This window comes from Cryptomeria japonica, chromosome 4, assembly GCF_030272615.1.
Source record: "Cryptomeria japonica chromosome 4, Sugi_1.0, whole genome shotgun sequence".
NCBI lineage: Eukaryota > Viridiplantae > Streptophyta > Pinopsida > Cupressales > Cupressaceae > Cryptomeria > Cryptomeria japonica.
In genome coordinates, this window is record NC_081408.1 from 685,914,845 (window position 1) to 685,933,668 (window position 18,824).

The 18,824-nt window shown below is 39.5% G+C and overlaps 1 protein-coding gene across 8 annotated transcripts in view; it reads left to right on the top strand.

Annotated features, from left to right (window-relative positions):
- The window catches only part of LOC131028627 (pre-mRNA-splicing factor ATP-dependent RNA helicase DEAH1), a 190,919-nt gene that overhangs the window by 133,793 nt on the left and 38,302 nt on the right, over positions 1–18,824 (top strand). The window lies entirely within an intron of this gene.

The window sequence follows — 18,824 nt, forward strand, 5'->3', positions numbered from 1 at the left end:
AAATATCCACCTTCAACACTATATATTCCACTTATAAACCACCAGATTAAACAGTCCAGATTGAAAACCAATGCCTGAGGAAACTGTCAAAAAATTGGCCGGAGCAATAGATGAACTGAATACTTTCAATGTTGTAGCCTGCAAAATGACAGTTATGCACCAAAATAATCAAAAGAAGGAGATCACTGAAGTTACTCCAAAGATAAATCAATGTCACTGCTCTGGGAATACTATTGCCACAAATCTGAATGAAGCACAAAAGCACCACCAACTGTCAAATAAAAGACTGCCAGAGAAAATAGTCCATACTGTCACGGTATAAAACCACTGCTACAGATCTGAATGGAGCACAAAGTCAAGTGCCAAGAAGCACCATAACCATGTGCCAAGAATTACCAGTCCATAATAAGCTGTTATAATCCAAAGTCAAGGAAGCAGATTATCAGTGGTAAAATAAAAATACTGTCTGGGAGAACAGTCCATTCTGCCACTCAAAGAAACCAATCCAAAATCCAGAGTAGATAGCACTGCCAAACACTGAACCTCTGCCATTGACTCATAAAGAACCTAGCAGCCAGAACTGCACATTGCAAGCTTATTTCAAAACTCAAGCAACTAGCATAGTATAGCCTGTGACAAACAAAGAATTTTATCAAAGCACACCAAACCTGGTAGCAGAATCATTCACAGCTCAGAGAAGTAGAAGGTCTGATACTACAACCTCTGTAAGAACTGCCTCCAAAACAGCAATCTCTGCAAAAGAACTTCACCAGCCACTGAACAATAACATGGATATGCACAATCACTGTCAACAATGGCAGCAGATTGCAAACACATCATCCAAAATCTCTACCAATTCTGCCCCTTAGCTCCTCCATTTCACAACAATCACTAGGGGGCTCCTTGAAGAAGAGATCCTCAGTAGGTGTAGACACCAGATCATTGAGGGGAGTGGTCTGGTGATTCTTCTTGTAATGACCCTGGAACACCATGAATGCATTCAAAAACTCATCATTGTTCTTCCTTGAAGCAGGCCACAGACAGTTATAAGGAACCTCAGGTCTGCTGTCCGCTGAGTGACCCAAGTCCATCATACCTTCAAGTCCGTCTCTAGAGGCTCCAAGAGTGATAGACACCTGCATGGTCACAGAGCTGAAGATGAGTCTTGATACCATTCGTCATTTCTAAACTTCCACAAAGTCCAAAGAATTTCAATAGACAAGAATAGGCCAGAACAGGTTATACTCTTTACCAAGATCACTAATACGGCCCACTAAAATTTCAAAAATAAACTATGGTTAACAAAGAGACCAACCATTTAAACCAGACATAAAAATGGACCAGACTTCTTTGCAACCAGGCACTTAAAAAAGATATGTTCGATATTTTCAGGAACCCTACACAAAGGGCAAAGATTGGTATCAGACTTAGATCACGATGCTTTTTTAATGGGAGACGCCATTTGAAACATGCTTTCTAGGTTCAACAATACTGGACCATAAATGCTCAAAAGTCTTAGACCATTGGGCAGGGTTAAGGTTCAGAGACCAACATTCATTGAGGTGCCTAGTCATAGCACTAGTGTCCACATAGAGCTGTAAATCAATTTGGATGTCATTTTATCCAGCAAGGTGCCATCAATCCATCTAACATTATTGATCATCTCATCATCAGATACTGATTTAATAGGAAATTGCAGAACTCTACAGGCTTCTTTGATAACTGAGTATGTCCTCCAATGGGACTGAGGAGGTCCATACTCAGTGGTTAGATCAGACCAAGATCTCAGCTGGAGATTGTCAAGAATATGGGCAAAAATTTTAATACCTTTACTATACCAGATTTTTGAGGAGCAACCCTGCAAAAATGCAGTGGTTTTGTCTTTGTGATGCAAATTCCACCAAATTAATCTAGTAGTGAAGATTTTATTGTCCACATGGCTGTAGAAGCTACAACCCTTAACCTTCTCTCTAATACATTCCCAAGCCTTCCAAATGCTCTTGAAGACATTAGATCTGGAGGGGACAGCAGAAAAGTTACCAAACAGGGAGTGAAATATATTCAAACCTTTCCATCTGTTGATGTGTGTTTTGTGACACTTTACAACACAGAATAAAGTACCAAGTACTCTATCCTCTCTTGAACACAATCTTCCCAAATCCTGAGTTAAGTGATCAATTGAGATGATTCCAAGGTTTATACTGTCAGGTCTTGACATGTGCATAGGCTCAATGGTTGATGTGATTGCTGGTAATCCAAGGGGAGTTACATAATTGTTTCTAGAAGATGATCACTTCAAAATTAGGAAAATGCCTTGTGAGTTTGATTTCAAAGATAATGTCTTTTGAATGATTTGCAATGATGTTCCTTTGGTTACTGCTACTAATGACTTATATAAAAGAAATGAAAAAGGAATAGGACTTGAAAATTCCTAATCTAATCCTAGAATGCAAGAGACAATGAACGCTTAGTGAAACTCAACCATGCCTTGTTTCACCATGCAATGAACAACTAGGCCAAGCTGGTGCGATCTTTTAAGGAAAGCAAATAATGTTCAAATCATTACTAGCAATCATCAACACCATCAAAGACATGCATATCAATGAGTGAGCAGCAATCGAAGTTAAGCTTATTTTAAAGGTTCAGGCCAACCATGCACTGCAACTTATGTCAACAAATTGTAAATGGTATGAACATCCGAGTTTCACAATGAATCATTCACAAAAACTTCCATTCAACTAAAATGACACAAGCAAATTTCAATTAACTTGAGAAGATAGAAAACCATGCCAATACTCCAAGATGGCATACAAAATCACCAAGCTTCAATGCCTTACATCAATTTGGCAGCACTATAGCAACAATTCTCCAAAGTCTCTTATGAGGTGCAAATGAAATGAGCTAGCTTATATGAGCTCTTATTACAAATTACCCTAATTAGGGTTAGCTTAAAGTCATTAAATACTATGCAATGGAAATGGAATATTCCCCTCTTCACAAACTGCGAGGATCAAGGGCCAATGAGAAAATTAGATGACACCTAATCATCTAACAAACTATTTTCTAGAACTTGATTCCCCTTATCTCTTTCCCTGATACCATAGTCAATGAATATGGTAATGATCACTTAAAAGCTCTTCCATTGCGACACTTGGCAATGCATCAAGCTGCAATTCTATCACATCCAATTCTTCTGTGTATGCTTCAAATATCCTCTCCCACTTTGCTTGCTGTCTCTGGAGATGATTCATGAAAATCATGAAGGAAAGGATTTCATTCAGCTGATTTTCTTTGATAGATTCTAACCCCTGAAAATAGGTGGCCTTCACCTTCTCCTTCAATTATTCTAAATTTAAACCATCAACCTCACTCATTTCCTGGCCTAATAGTTCCTCCAAGGATGTAAGGATCTTTGATTTTATCTCCTTGATGGATCATTCTATCCTTTCACAGTCTCTTTTCATTCTATCAACTGTTGCTTTAGTCATCATCAAGGAACTATACCGACGGTTGAAATCATGGATATTTCCTTCTTCAATTACATTTTCTTGTATCAACGTTTGCATAGGAATCCCCTTCAATACCTTGAGGCGAGGAATCGTTTTATCTTGTGCCATTGGAAAATCTTCCCACTGGTTTTCCACACTTGGATTCTGCCCTTAAACAATACTATCTCATCATATATTTGAACGAATTCTTGTAGAAACTCCCCCGCTTGCCTCGAAATATCTGTAGTCCACTTCCTTACTTCTTGGTTTGTGCTTTTCATGGATTCAAATTTCCAAATGATTCTTGCGGAATGGAAATAGGTGGGACAAGCGTATCATCTTCCTGCCTCATTGCCTCATTGGTTTCATCAACCGTTGTTTGAACTCTTTCATTCTCATATTTTCTGATTCCAAGTTATCTTTCTTCTCTACTCTTTTGTTGAGCCTATCTTGGATTGCCCTAGCGAAATCATTTAACTCTTGGAATTCTTGCTCTTTTGTTGTTGGTCCAAGATCAAGTGTTCTAACCTCATGTCCATTGGACTGATTACTTTTCTTGGCTTATCAACTGTCGGAACTGCCACTTGTAGAATGCGTAATCTCAAACTATCTCTTGTGATAGGAGAGAACTTATTTGCCTTCTTTCACTCCTTAGTTTTGCCAATTCTTGCAAAGAAATCATCTATGTCCTCAATGGGTTGAACTTCTTCCACTATCTTCTTATTCATTCTTTCTATCAACCAATCAGATGCAGTAGATAATTCCATTCCATCTTCCAGCCTCATTGAGTCCTCTCAAGGCCAAAATGATGACCTCATCTAGTTCTTCATTTGTGTTTGGGTTAGAATTTCCAAATCTTCTGCTACAATGTCTCTTCTACATCAAGATGATCCATAATTGGCGATGCTTGATCTTGATCTCGGAATTCTGTTCCTCGATCCAATCTTGAATTGTTCTCTTGATTCATTTCAATTTCTCTAATTGATGAGGTGCTTGTAATTGATTGAGTAGCCCTTGCTTTTGATTTCGTACGTTGAGATTCTGCACTAGCAACCTCCTTTCCCATAATTCTCTCTGCTTGATGACTCTCAGTAGTATCCTTTCTTTTTTCTGGAAACTTGAACTTCTCCTTCACTATTTCTTTCTTCTTTACTTTTCATTGTTTCATCCTCGTCGGAAGAAGAATCCTCATCATCTATCTTGCCGTATGTAAGGGATACACCCTGATATCTCAATTTGTCAATTTGTTGGTCAATCCACCATCTTGAATTGTCTATCGCTTCTTTCATCAATGTGTTTATATTTGGTAGCTCAGGTTGTGACCAGTTTGGTGCTAAGATAGGCTTATCCTTTTCTTGCTTGTATTGAGGCAATACATACTCTCCGTTATCTTTCACTCGATCAAGAACTGGGAAAATATCTCATCTTCTAATGAAATCAACTAACATCCTGGACCACATCTTTCTTCTAGCTGCAAATTCATATGTGAGGTTAGCCCAATAATCCTCTAGATCGACTCTATGCTTGTATCTTTTCCCTACGGATGTGTGAATCCTATGATGAGGATCAAAGTGTGATCTAAGCTTGTATATGCTCAGTTAGTAAAACTGCAATTCGGTATTAGCTATCTCGGCTGCTTGGGCTGTATTACATGTTTTTGACATCTTGCCAATTGAGATAGGAAAGGATACCCCAGGTCTATGCTTCACCACCTCAATGAAATCAAACTCGGATAATTCCCTCACCACCTCAAGTAGCACCATCTTATCTGTTGGGTATCTTGGAAGCTTGTATGGATGGTATGTGCACCCCTGGATTCTTAGGCATGTAAAAGTCAGAAATTGGATGAACCACAAACCATACTTCTCTACTAGCGTTGTAGCCTCCTTTGATAACCTCTTGTGTGTTCCTCGTAGTAGACGAGTGAGATACATTGAGAATGTATCGTGTACTCTTCTGTAATGTTCCTTCTCATGTAGTTGCAATTGGGGATAGCAACCATTTACTTTGAGTTTACCTCTCTTAATTCCTATTTCACCCTTGCATATCAGTCCTTTATATGATATATTTTTGGCCAACATGTATATCACATAAGAACTCATGTAGAATGTTCTTGTCCTTTCTAAGTTCCTCAACTGCACATCTAGGTTGTCGCTAATCAGCACAACCCAACTTATGGGAAACCTTACCCACAATCACATGATACTACTGCAGATAGTATGTGTATACAAAATGGGGTCTGCACATGCAGAAAGGCCAATTGCCTAGAGCTCACTGCTCAATCACGAATTAGGAGTCACACTGACTACACAATTGGATGGTTAAATCCGATGATAATGTACTGCTCAAAATAGCATCTCCAATGCTGGATTCAGTACCGGTTAAACTCTGAACATGAGTGTCAAAACACCTTCATAACCTTCCTTCAACTTTCGAATAATGTCTTCGTGATTCGCACAAGGATCTACTTATTTTCACTCTTCAATATCCACACTCACTCATGACATGACGATCTTCAATAAGATCTTACAATCATATATACAAAACCTAAGACCAAACGAATAGGTTGGCTCACTAAAGATATTACATTCAAATCAATTACAAATGAGTCTTGATGCGATACAACATGTCGGCTCAATACATTTATCACAATAACCAATCAATAAAACAATCTTTATGACGTACCGTGCTGATTTGGAATACTAGTCCATAACCTAGACCTATCTGCCGGTAAAGGCAAATCTGTCAACCCGATTAGACCAATAAGCAAAACACCAAAACCAAACTTCCAATCCATGTCTTCGACATAACCACATGATCTCCATATTACCATCACTGCTGGTGAACACTATAATCTGCTGGTGAACACATACCGGTGACTGTGCATAAGTCACTAACCATATACCAGTGAACCATATTGTAAACCTCCATGAAGACAAGTGTTGACATCAATGACAAAACCAATGCAACACATGACAAATTCATCCATAATACTAACACATTGCACTCATCCTTGAAATCAGTGCATATGAGATTCTTTGGCAGCTTAGATTGTGGTCTCTTTAGTCCGCTCATCCAATTGAAGTAACAAAACCGATACATCTTCTAGGTGCCTTTCCAAACAATGCCGTTGATTCTTGCCTTGTTCTAGTCAACATCCCATCATAATGAGGAATACTAAATGTCTGTCTAATTGCTTCTTCCTAAAGGAATGCAAGAACTACTCTGTTAGGTGCTACTATCATCCAGGTTGGGGATCATATTGCCTTGCACATTCAACCATCAACTCGTTGCACTGAACTGCTAGTAGGAAACCAACGACCTGGTAGATTCCATTCTTAACCATGTTGCTTGCCAATATGGATGGCATTTTATCTCAAATGCCGAACATCCTTCTTATGAGCTTGACCAAATCCAACTATTCCAAGTTGGTATCTACAACTTTCCTCCATCTTGATGATATTTGAGACTCCGGGAAGAAACCTCTAAGCACGGTCTTCATTTGAACTTTCCTTTTGCTACCTCCAGTCCTTGCTCTCGACATGTTCTTGTAAAAAACTCAAAGTCAAAAACTTGATTTGAAAAACAAGTAATGACTAAAAATGTTTCCAAGTTACCAGTTCCAGAATTACTTAAGTTCTGATTTCTGTTTCTAAATCGTGAATTTAAATCCTAAAATCAAAATTGAACAACTTTGAATGATAATTGTAGGAATGGAATCACGAATTTTGGAATATATGAATATGAAACTCCTCACAAATTATGTTTAAATCTAGCATTCCATACTCGATAAGATCTGATTTTAAGTCTTGATGCTGAATGTGTACCTTAAAATTTGATTGCTCTCCTTGGCAAGAAGCGATTTACGCTTTGATCTTTGATCAGCCTTCTTCCCTTTTCTCCAACAATTCAATTTTATTTTCAACTTCGCCTTCCAATGTTGAAGAAAATATGATTGAATTTCAAATTTATCCTCTTGCTGGCTGATTGCGAACTTAGATCTTCTTAATGCGAATTTGAAATGCCTGTCTTAGTGTGAACTTGTCTGGCAGATTTGATTTTGTTTTGGATGAGCAATACATTTCTCCTTTGTTTATATACCTTGCAATAAGGAGTCGCACCCTTTCATCTTTTTCATAGGTTGACTTTACCTTAAACCTTCTTGTTTTGTATTTAAAATTCGCATTTGCTTTGCAATTGATGGTCAAGTCGGCATCTTTCATCCCCTTCATGCCATTTTGCAATCAAATAATGATTAATAAATGTCAAGCACTTAAGTTTCAATTGCTATTGAAGGGTGGAAATTCGACTTGGAAAAGAAAGAGGTGGAAAATCGCAAGGCACAAGGAAGGTTTTGTTCCCTCAAGATCTATTTTTTAATCACCTTCAATTTCCCAAAATGAGGAGTGGAAAAATGCACCCTACAAGGAAGGAGTGGAAATTTGCTATGCACAAGGAAGATTCGATCTTAAAAAATCATCAAAATTTGGAGTGGAAATTCTCACCCTAGAAGGAAGGGTGGATAAACACAAGGAAGAAGGAAGATTTTCCTTCCCCAAAATTTCACTCAATGCACGATAAGAAGGAAGAGTGGTAATTCGATCTCCACAAGGAATTCCACATTTTATTGCCTTAAAATTTCACCTTCTTCTTCTCATCGTTCAACTTAGAGCAAGGGTGGAAATTTGCCATGTAGAAGGTGTTATTTTTAGTACTTTTAGATTGAATAAAACTCAGAAAATTAGATTTAGATTAATTAATTTATTGTTTTCAGACTTTAAGCATAATAACGGAAATGAAATGCTAGAGACAATGCACAGTTACCCTGGGAAAACCTCCTAGGAGGAAAAACCCAGCCAAAGGATCCTCAGATCTGATTTATGATTTAGAATTCAACAGGAAATTACACACTTATCTGGTTTTACAGCCATCATGAGAGAGGAATAACTAGGTTATTGTCTGATTGCAGCCCTTTAATGGAGTCTTCAATGTTAGATGATGATCTGCTGTTCCTAAGGGAGTTCGCTGCCTTCAATGTCAAGTCTACTGCTGTTTGATCAAGTTCGCACCTTCCTATTTGGATCTGCTACAACATGTGAGGAGGTTCGCTGTTTGCTAATGCAACCCTTATGAAGTTTGCTGCCACTATGTGAAGGTTCGCTGCTTACTATGTGGAAGACTTTGATCTTGCATAAGTACAACCTTCGCTTTTCACCAAAGATTGTTTTTCAACATTAAACTTGATTAATTTAAATGAGAGGAACGTGATGCATTTATAGGAGACATAGAGATCCCTAATCATGTCGGCCTCCTTTATCCTTTAAACCATTTTGTTGCTTTCCATTAATTTGCCTTAATGGGGTCGGCCCTATCAAGGAGGCGTTTTATTTTAGTGTGTGGTGAGCAACCTTAAGTGCCGAGTGGAGATGGGCCTAGCCCTATATAAAGGGGGGCGGATTCCAATGTTGCCTAAGGCAATAGGAATCTGCTGGCCCTAATTACAACCAACACTCCCTCTTAATTAGGGAATAGAATCATAATCATAATCTTCCAGCTTGCACACAAGCATAGACTGGATCCACCTTGCATTGCTCACAGAGGTTGGAGAGGATCCTTTGCTTACCATCTTACATTGCCCGCAGAGGATGGTCATAGGTTACAATACCATCTTACATTGCCCGCAGAGGATAGTTTTAAGTTTATACTTCTCCCTGAGAAGTTTACAATACCACCTTACATTGCCCGCAGAGGGTGGTTAACATTTACAATACCATCTTACATTGCCCGCAGAGGATGGTTAATAATCACACTTTTCCCTGAGAAGTTTACAATACCACCTTACATTGCCCGCAGAGGGTGGTTAACATTTACAACACCATCTTACATTGCCTGCAGAGGATGGTTTAAAAATTATGCTTCTCCCTGAGAAGTTTACATTACCACCTTACATTTCCCGCAGAGGGTGGATTTATACAATACAAGGTATCACTGCACTAGAGACTCCCTCTCAATTGGAGATTCATTTTCCACAATACCAAGTCTATCCCTGAAGTACACAAACTTCACTTTTGCTAGAGGCTTGGTAAGAATATCTGCAACCTGCTCATCAGTGCTGACATACTTCAGCTGAATGGCACCTCTTTGTACCATGTCCCGAATATAATGAAAATGAGTTTCCACATGTTTTGACCTGTCATGAAACACTGGATTGTTAGACATTTTAATACAACTCTGGTTATCACATTGAATGACTGTGGGATCCCATGGCTGACCAAACAGTCCAGCAAGAAGCTTACGAAGCCATACTACTTCTCTGGAAGCTATACTTGTAGCAATATACTCAGCTTCAGCAGTGCTCAATGCCACTGAGGATTGTTTTCTGCAAGCCCAAGAGATCACTGCAGAACCCAAGCTAAAGCAAATACCAGAAGTACTTTTCCTATCTTTGACGCTTCTAGCCCAGTCTGCATCAGAATAACCTTCCAAGGTTATTGGAGTGTTAAGTGGATACATCAGCCCAAAACCAATAGTGCCTCGCAAATATCTTAGGATATGCTTGGCAGCAACCAGGTGAACATGCTTGGGTAGGCTCATGAACTGGCTGAGAGCATTCACAGCAAAACATATGTCTGGTCTAGTATTGACTAGATACATCAGAGATCCAATCAACTGTCGGTACTCGGATGGATCTGCAAAATCAGAGTTAGCTACAGAAATACTCAACTTCTTCAAGTTAGATTCCATAGGAGTAGACATTGGCTTACAATCCATCATCCTAAATCTTTTCAGAATGTCAATAGTATACTTTCCTTGACTTAGAAAGATTTCGTTAGATCTTTGCCATACTTCTAAACCTAGGAAATAATGCATTAGACCTAAATCTTTCATTTCAAATTTAGAAGCTAGATCTTTCTTGCATCCAATAATAAGTTCATTTTTACCAGTAAGAAATAAGTCATCCATGTAAAGAACTAAAATCAACATTTCATTATTTGCAATTTTAAGATAAATGTTAGGGTCAGCATCATTTTTACAAAAGCCTAGACTTAACAAATATTTATCAATTCTTTCGTACCAAGCACGAGGGGCTTGTTTAAGACCATAAAGAGCTTTCTTTAACCTGCACGTGTGAGTTAATCTATCCTGGATCTCATATCCCTCAGGTTGCTCAATATAGACTTCTTCCTCAATGACACCATTGAGAAAAGCAGTCTTAACATCCATCTGATGTAGTTTCCAACCCTTAGCAGCAGCAATAGCAATGATCGTTCTAATGGAGGTATATCTAGCAACAGGGGCAAATGTTTCTTCATAATCTATGCCTTCCTTTTGGGAAAAGCCACGTTCTACAAATCTAGCCTTACATTTTTCAATACTACCATCAGCATTATGTTTAATTTTAAACAACCATTTAGAGGAAACAACGGATTTACTTTTGGGTCGGGGCACAAGGTCCCATACATCATTCTTGATGATTGACTGATATTCTTCATCCATAGCAAGCTTCCAGGCATGATGACTTAGGGCTTCTTCAATATTGCAAGGTTCAGATTCAATGAGATTACACATTAAGGAAACATAGTTGGAAAATCCCTGAGGTCTCTTAGATTCACAGAAGGTGCCACTTGGAGCAGCAAATCTTTTTGCTTCTTGAATGGTGTTTCTTACCCAAAGCGGCCTCTTTTTGGAGATGATAATGTCACTGGGAATGTGTTGACGTGTATTTTGTACACAATCATACACAAAATAAAATACCGACAGGCATCTTATCCTCTCTTGAGAAAATAGTCTCTAATTGCTGAAGATCTGCAAAAAGGATCAGTTAGATGGACTCCAAGGTTCTTTTAGTGGGGTCTCCACGTGTGGACAAGCTTTTTTAGTGGTATGATGTGATTTGCTGTTTCCTTCAAGGCGTCTTACGGATTCAAAAACTCGAAGATTTTACTAATCTAAAAGGAACTTTCAAAAAATGGAAAAAGGACAGGGTTTAAGTAAGTCTAATCTAGCCTAACCCTATGAATGACTTAGCATGAATGAGATTTGGCAAGACTCAACCAACTTCAATTTTGCCATAAGATAACAACTCAATTGAAATTAGTGCGATCTTCTAAGGTAATAATGGTGTTCAACGCATCAAAGACCAAGGACACTACTACGAAGGTACATATCCTAGATGCGAAAATGCTTGAAGGTTAAGGACTCAAAATGTTTTCCAGTCGACCACGCAAGGCGTTCCTACAATCAGCAAGAAGCTAGTGGTTTGGATTGCGAATCCTACCAAATATCAAACCTCACACTTAGTCTTTCAAATTAACAAACTACTTTGATTGAGCGTGATTCAAGTACATCCAACAACCATGAAGATAACTTAAGAAATTTGCAACAAAACACCATAACTTCAATATTTTATTGATTTCCAAGTCATCATATACAACAATTGCTTGAATTTCTCTCTTCAAGACTCAATCTTGCTACTAAATAAAAATTGCTTCTAACTCTAATATCTCTATTACATCAACTATTATCTCTCACACTTATTCACTATTAACTATTACTATATGAAATGAAAAATGGGGGTATAAATAGCATCCCCAGTTACAATGAAAGGTCCAGATTGAAAGTAAATCAATGGACAAGATCATGACACCTAAACCCTAATTAGGGTTTGTTACAAATGACCTCCTTTTTACTGAACAATATTAAATACATAGCCAAATATTAAATTTGGCACAAAAATCTAGGAGGTATCAACCAATGAGAAATAAGATGTCATGTCATCTGTAACAACCTTTCATCTAGAATCTTATTCCCTTTCCAATTCTCTTTCTTAGCATATGCAATGAATTTTGTCACGATTCCTTCGATTTCTGTGCTTGGAATCTCGGGAAGATTCTTGATACTCTCTTCTAAGTGGATAACCTGATCAAATGCATCTAGAAGAGCTGTGTCCCAAGTAGGTTCAAGTTCCTTAGTTCTATCAATCAGGAGCATGGTGGCATACATCTGATCATACTGCTCATCTGTAACATCTGCGTCCTTGCGAAAGATGATCTTGATTCTATCCTCAAATTCTTGTAAATCCACATCTGTCTCGACCTCGATCCTTCTGCCAAGAATGGTACGAAGTACCTCAAATACTCTGTCCTGGATCGGATTGATCACCTCCTCAACTTGACCACATCTAACACTGATGTCCTCAAAGAGAACACTCTTTATATGGAGTAAGGTTGACCACTGAAACAAACTGTGAGAATCACCTTCTAAGATCTTCTCTTGTGCTAAAATTCTTCTGGATGTGTGTCTTATAACTTTCAAGACAGGGATGACAACGTCCTTGGTATGGGCAAATGCAGCTACTGTTGCCATCAATCTGTGAATAATCTCAAGAACTTGGATAGCCTGGTGGGTGATCTTCGACATCCTTGTAACAAACTCAATGGCCACCGTGTGAGATCTATCCATCCAACCACATGTACGCTGGACCAGGTTCCTGAATCTTTCTGCTTCATTGATTGATTGAAGGGGCAATGCCTGCAATGGTGATCTGACTGGATCCTGACGTCCCAAAGGTTCATTGATGTGACTGAAATACGTCCTCCATGCACCTCTCTCTCTCTCAAGCTTTCTATTCTTTTCCACTTCTTCTCTAAGCTTGTCCTTCAATGCCTCAAATGTGTCGGTGGCATCATCTAAAGTCTGCTCTGCTGTGGATGGTCCTAACTCAATAGTCTGTATATGATAGTCTTCTGCTAGGATCTCACCCTCATATTTGTCTGCTGCCGGTGTAGCTATCTGCAGTTTTCTAGATCCAGTCTCATCTCGAATCATCTTGGACATCTTTGTAGCCTTCTTTTTCTCTGTTGTCATATGTGAACGTCCCACGAGGCTCTCTAAATCAATTGCACTGTCCTCGTCCTCAATTACGATCACCTTAGTCAATCTTTCCTTCAACCAATCTGGGATATTTGATCTTGTCTCTTGAACTTGAATCTCTTTATGTACTATTTCTTCTTGTCTGGGAGGAGATGTTACTTCATTATCATTATCTAAATCATAGTCTTGGAGAGATCCATCGGATGAAGCATGTTGTGCCTGTTCTTCCTCCTGTCTGTCATTCTGTACCATCGATTCCATGGACTCTTCCACTCGAACTGTTCTATCCTCTGGCCTGGAAGAAGTACCTGGTGTTTGATCTTTGTTGGCACCTTGCTTTTTCTTGGAAGGCTCTTTCTTTTCTGATCTTTCCTTTCTCTTTGAACCTCTCGAATGGAGATTGCCCTCACTGGCACATCGAAGGTTACCTTCACCTGAATTCCTAGGATTAGGATTGCCTTCACTAACACTGGCTCCACCTTCGGTTGGCTTTTCTTCCAAAGTAAAAGACATAGCTATGCCTTGTTCTCTCAACTTCTGATGCTGAACGTCTACCCATCTGCGAGTACAAGACAAGACTGGTGCCATCAAATCATCTAAATCCACGGCCTCGGGCTCATTCCAATTCAAACTTATTGTTTTGCTTTCTCTATCATATGAAGATTGGATGTGCCTGCCGTTGCCCTGAGCTTGGTCGGCTACTCTGTAAATCTTACATTTCCTGATGAAATCCAAAGGCAATCTAGAATGTATTTTTCGTTTCACTTCGAGATCATCTAGGAGATTCATCATAAAATCTTCAATTTGGTACTCATGTCTAAATCTTCTACCGACCGTCTCCTCTAAATGTCCATGTGGATCAAAACTATTCCTCCAAGCAAAAGATGAAAAAGGATACAAGGCTAACTCCTTCTCTGCGTCATCCATGGCTAAGACATTAGGACATACCTCAACTGAATTACCCAAAATAATAGGTACCTGAACTCCATTCTGATGTCTGTGTCTGAATGCCTTCACATATGCTGCCAACTGCCTTGTTACTTCAAGTAACACAATTCTATCTGTCGGGTACCTCGGCAACATGTATGGAGGTAAAGGACATCCATACACTCTAATGTAAGTGAACTTGGGAAACTGAATGAACCAAGCACCGTACCTCTTGATGAATTCCTGGGCATCCTGAGATAATCTGTTGTGAATCCCTCCTTGCAACGTCCTTGTGATGTTCATCGTGAAAGTATCATTGATTAACTTGTAGTTCTTCCCTGGTGGATGATGCAAGTAGGTATAGGATTCACAAACTCTGACCTCGCCGGGTCCTCTTCCAATCACTCCTCTGTGAGGTAGTCCTGCGTACTCAACGCTCCTGATTAAGGCATAGATGACATATGAACTCATGTGGAAGGACTTAGTAGCCCTGAGTCTTCTCAACTGTACGTCTAAGCAATGGCTAATTATCCTAGCCCAATGTATTGTACCCTTTCCTTGAACAATCACCTGGATGAAGTAAAACATCCATTTCTCAAAATAGAAGGCATGAGGTGCTCCTGTGACTTTGTTGAGCATGGTAATTAAATCTCTGTACTCCTCTTGGAAATCAATCCTGTGTGGTGTGTTCGGTACTTTGCTCAGACGGGGACGACTCTTAAGTAGCCAGTTCTTGTTGATTATGCTTAGGCAAGCATCTGGATCATCATCATACACTGATCTGGCTCCTTCAATGCTCTTGTATATCATGTCCCTGTGCTCTGGAAGATGGAAGGCTTCACTTATGGCTTCCTCTGAAAGGTACGCCAAAGTGTTTCCTTCGTTGGACACAATTGTCCTGGACTGCGGATTGTAATGACGGGCACACTCGATCATTAACTCGTGGCACTGAATGGCTGGAGGAAAACCGGCCGCCTTAATGATGCCACTCTCTATTATTCTCCGGGCGACAGGTGATGGCTTGCCGATGTAAGGGACCTCCCGGAACTTCTTTGTGCTAAAGTTCCCCAAGTTGGTATCTCCAATGTTGCTCCACTTGGACACGATCTTGGTCTCCACTTCTTCGGTCTTCTGATCTTCTTTCATGAGAGCCGAGCGACTGGTGGATGTTCCCGCCTTTGGGGTCGCCATACCTACACAACATTCCATTATAAGAAATAGATTTTGCAATAAATAACGTAAATAAGAGAGATAAATTTTAGGAAACCTCATGATAAGTCTCTAGAGTTATCATTTCCTAAAATACAACGATTGAGCTAAGAGATTTAAAATTCAAAATTTCAAAATTTGAAATATGACGATGAATGAATAAAACAATAACAATTAAATCGCCATACCTCGATAGAGAGCTAACTCTAGAATGCAAAAACAAAATTCGCCTAGGCAAAATTTGAGGTATAAAGTAATCTTCAATATGATCTCCTCAAAATTGACTTCGCCACCTCTGGAGAGAACGTGATCTTCAATTATCGCCTTGGACGTGGTTTCAAATGGATCTTCAAACTCGCACTTACAAATCTCCAAGTTTCGCACCTTCGACGTGGTCTTAGAAGGATCCCCAAGTTCGCCTTTAGGCGTGGTCTTCAAATTCGCACCACCTTTGGTCTTCAACGCAATTCGCACTCCACACTTCAAGCACGCTTCGCACCACCTTTGGAATGTCTACGCCACCTTGGATAATATTCGCACTATCCTCACTTATTCTCAATTCGCATGAAGGAAGGTAAAATAATGATGTAGAAAATGATAATTCCACTCCCCTTATATAGCGCTTGCAATCGATTTATCCCTTAGGCCGACTTGGTAAAATATAACAATTTCAAACGATCTTTAAATGATTTTTAATAAAATAAGAAGGCCGACCTCCTTAAATGAGCGCTTGAAATCGATTTTTTATTAATTAAATAATTAATTATTAATGCCTTGCGTTTTTTAAATGAGAATTTCGATTTTTAATAAAGGCAAAAATAATTAATAAATGTTTAACGCCATATTAAATGCCAATTTAAATAGGATTTTCAATTTCTAAATCGATTTAGCATTTAAGGAAATTTGAATTGTTTAATTTGGCGCCAAAAATATGAAAATAAAGGGACGTACCTCATCGCTCTGGTCCCTTGGAGAGGGACAGGAGCGATTCACCATCTTTGGCATGATTCTTGCGTTTTCAACGTTCAACTCCTTCATTTCCACGTCCCAAATCGATCATCTGGTGGTCCTTCGAATTTGAATTTCTTTCTTGTGCGAGCAAGTGCATCTTATGACCATTATCGCCCTGGTCCCTTGGAGAGGGACAGGAGCGATCCTAAGGTTTTTTGCTTGAAATTCTCCATTTTGGTACGATCCTTTCCTTGTATCATCTTCCAAATGCCATTTAAAACCTTGTGCGTCCTTGCCTTAACGTGATTTTCAAAGAAGATCATGTGTTTTGCCTAACATCGCCCTTGTCCCTTGGAGAGGGACAGGAGCGATCTCCATGTCTTCACGTTTATCTTGTATCTTTTGACCTTCGAACTTCCATTGTAAGGCGAATAACGTCTATGCTCATTCCTTTCGCGCTTATTCCATTTGTCTTCATTACGTGTTTGGACATATTAAAGGGACCATCGCCCTTGTCCCTTGGAGAGGGACAGGAGCGATCCATTATTTCTCCTTGATCTTGGCGACTTTTAAACTTCGATCTCCCTTTGTAATGTCCTTCAAACGTCGTCCTTCGCACTTCCTAACCTCGCTTCGCCTTGATCTTTGAAGGAACGTGAGTGTTTTGATAGTATCGCCTTGGTCCTTGTCCAAAGGACAGGAGCGATATGGGGCTTTTACACTATTTGGCGATGTTTAGACGTTCAAACCCTTGCAAATTATCTTCAACCGATGCCATGGACCTTGCATAACCTTGTGAATCTTTAACTTAGCACGCACTTGGAACAAAACGAGGAATCCAAAGCGAATCGCCCTGGTCCCTTGGAGAGGGACAGGAGCGATCTAGTCTCCATGCTCAAAATGATGATCATTTCACGTTCAAAAACTCTTGTTTATCATCTTGTTGTCATACCATGGACCCTCCAGAACATTACAACATATTGTCCTTACGTAAATTTTGCCCGAAATGGCTAATACATCTAACATCGCCCTGGTCCCTTGGAGAGGGACAGGAGCGAAGTTCATCATTGCGAGCTTGTTCTTGTTTTTACTAACTTGCAATTATCTTCATTGCGTGAAATGACGTCCTTTAAGTCCTCTTGGTAACTTAATATTTGCTCGTCCTTTGAAATCGACGTCTTAATGGAAATATTGCTCTGGTCCCTTGGAGAGGGACAGGAGCGATATGGGTCTTAGAGTGCACATTCCTTCCATGTGATGACCTTTACAACCTTGCGCTTGATGGAAATGCTCTAAAATGTCTTCGCCACCCTTCGTCTTGACTTGGCTCGACCTTGAACTTTGGAGGAATGCCTTTGAACTTGCGTAGGGAGTATTATCATTATTGTATCGCCCTGGTCCCTTGGAGAGGGACAGGAGCGATCCTCCCCTTGTGGCCTTCATCTCACTTTGTCATCTTCCAAATTTATATTCAATGGATTCGTCGTTCTTCACTCTATTCGTCCATGCCTTGACATCATTTGTAACTTTGCAAGAAAAGCAATTATATCAAAAATCGCTCTGGTCCCTTCCTGAGGGACAGGAGCGAACTAGGCATTTAACACTGGTATGGACGTCCCAAAAATCTTCAATTTATATTCAATGCGTTCATCTAATGTTCTCCTTTGTTTTTGAACGTAAACTTGCCTTGACCCTTGTCTGGATTTTGCAAAATGAAGGAAATCGCTCTGGTCCCTGGGAGAGGGACGAGAGCTACAAGGTACCTCGCCCTGGTCCCTTGGAGAGGGACAGGAGTGATTTAGTCAATATAGGTCATTTTCCTTCGTTTTTGCATATCAAATTATATTCATTTGGCAAAGTATCTTCCCTTGGACGTCCTCAAATTGTTAAGTTTTCAAAATCTTGCAAGGACAAGACGAAATTTGAATTGTAGCTCCGGTCCTTCACTGAGGGACAGGAGCGATTTTCCTCCTGGAGGCATTTCTGTGCTCATGAAAATCTTCAATTTATATTCAATGGAAAGATCTCGCCGTTCTCCATCACTTCAAATGTAAAATTTGTCTGGACTCTGCAAGGATGATGAGATATTTGAAATTGAGCTCCCGTCCTTCACTGAGGGACAGGAGCGATTTTGCTCCTACAGGCCAAAATAACAAGATTTTTCACATTTTAACACTTCACGAGGCGAAAACAAATCAATTCCAATGCCCAGGATCAAAATTCAAAAGGTCAAAATTTGGTCAAAATATTCAATCGGACAGAAATTCACATTTCATTTTCAACACTTAGACAAATTTAAGCTCTGCATGAACATTCCAATTGAAAATTAGACCATTTTGGCGAAATCATTGCATTCAAAATTTGCATTCTAGAAAA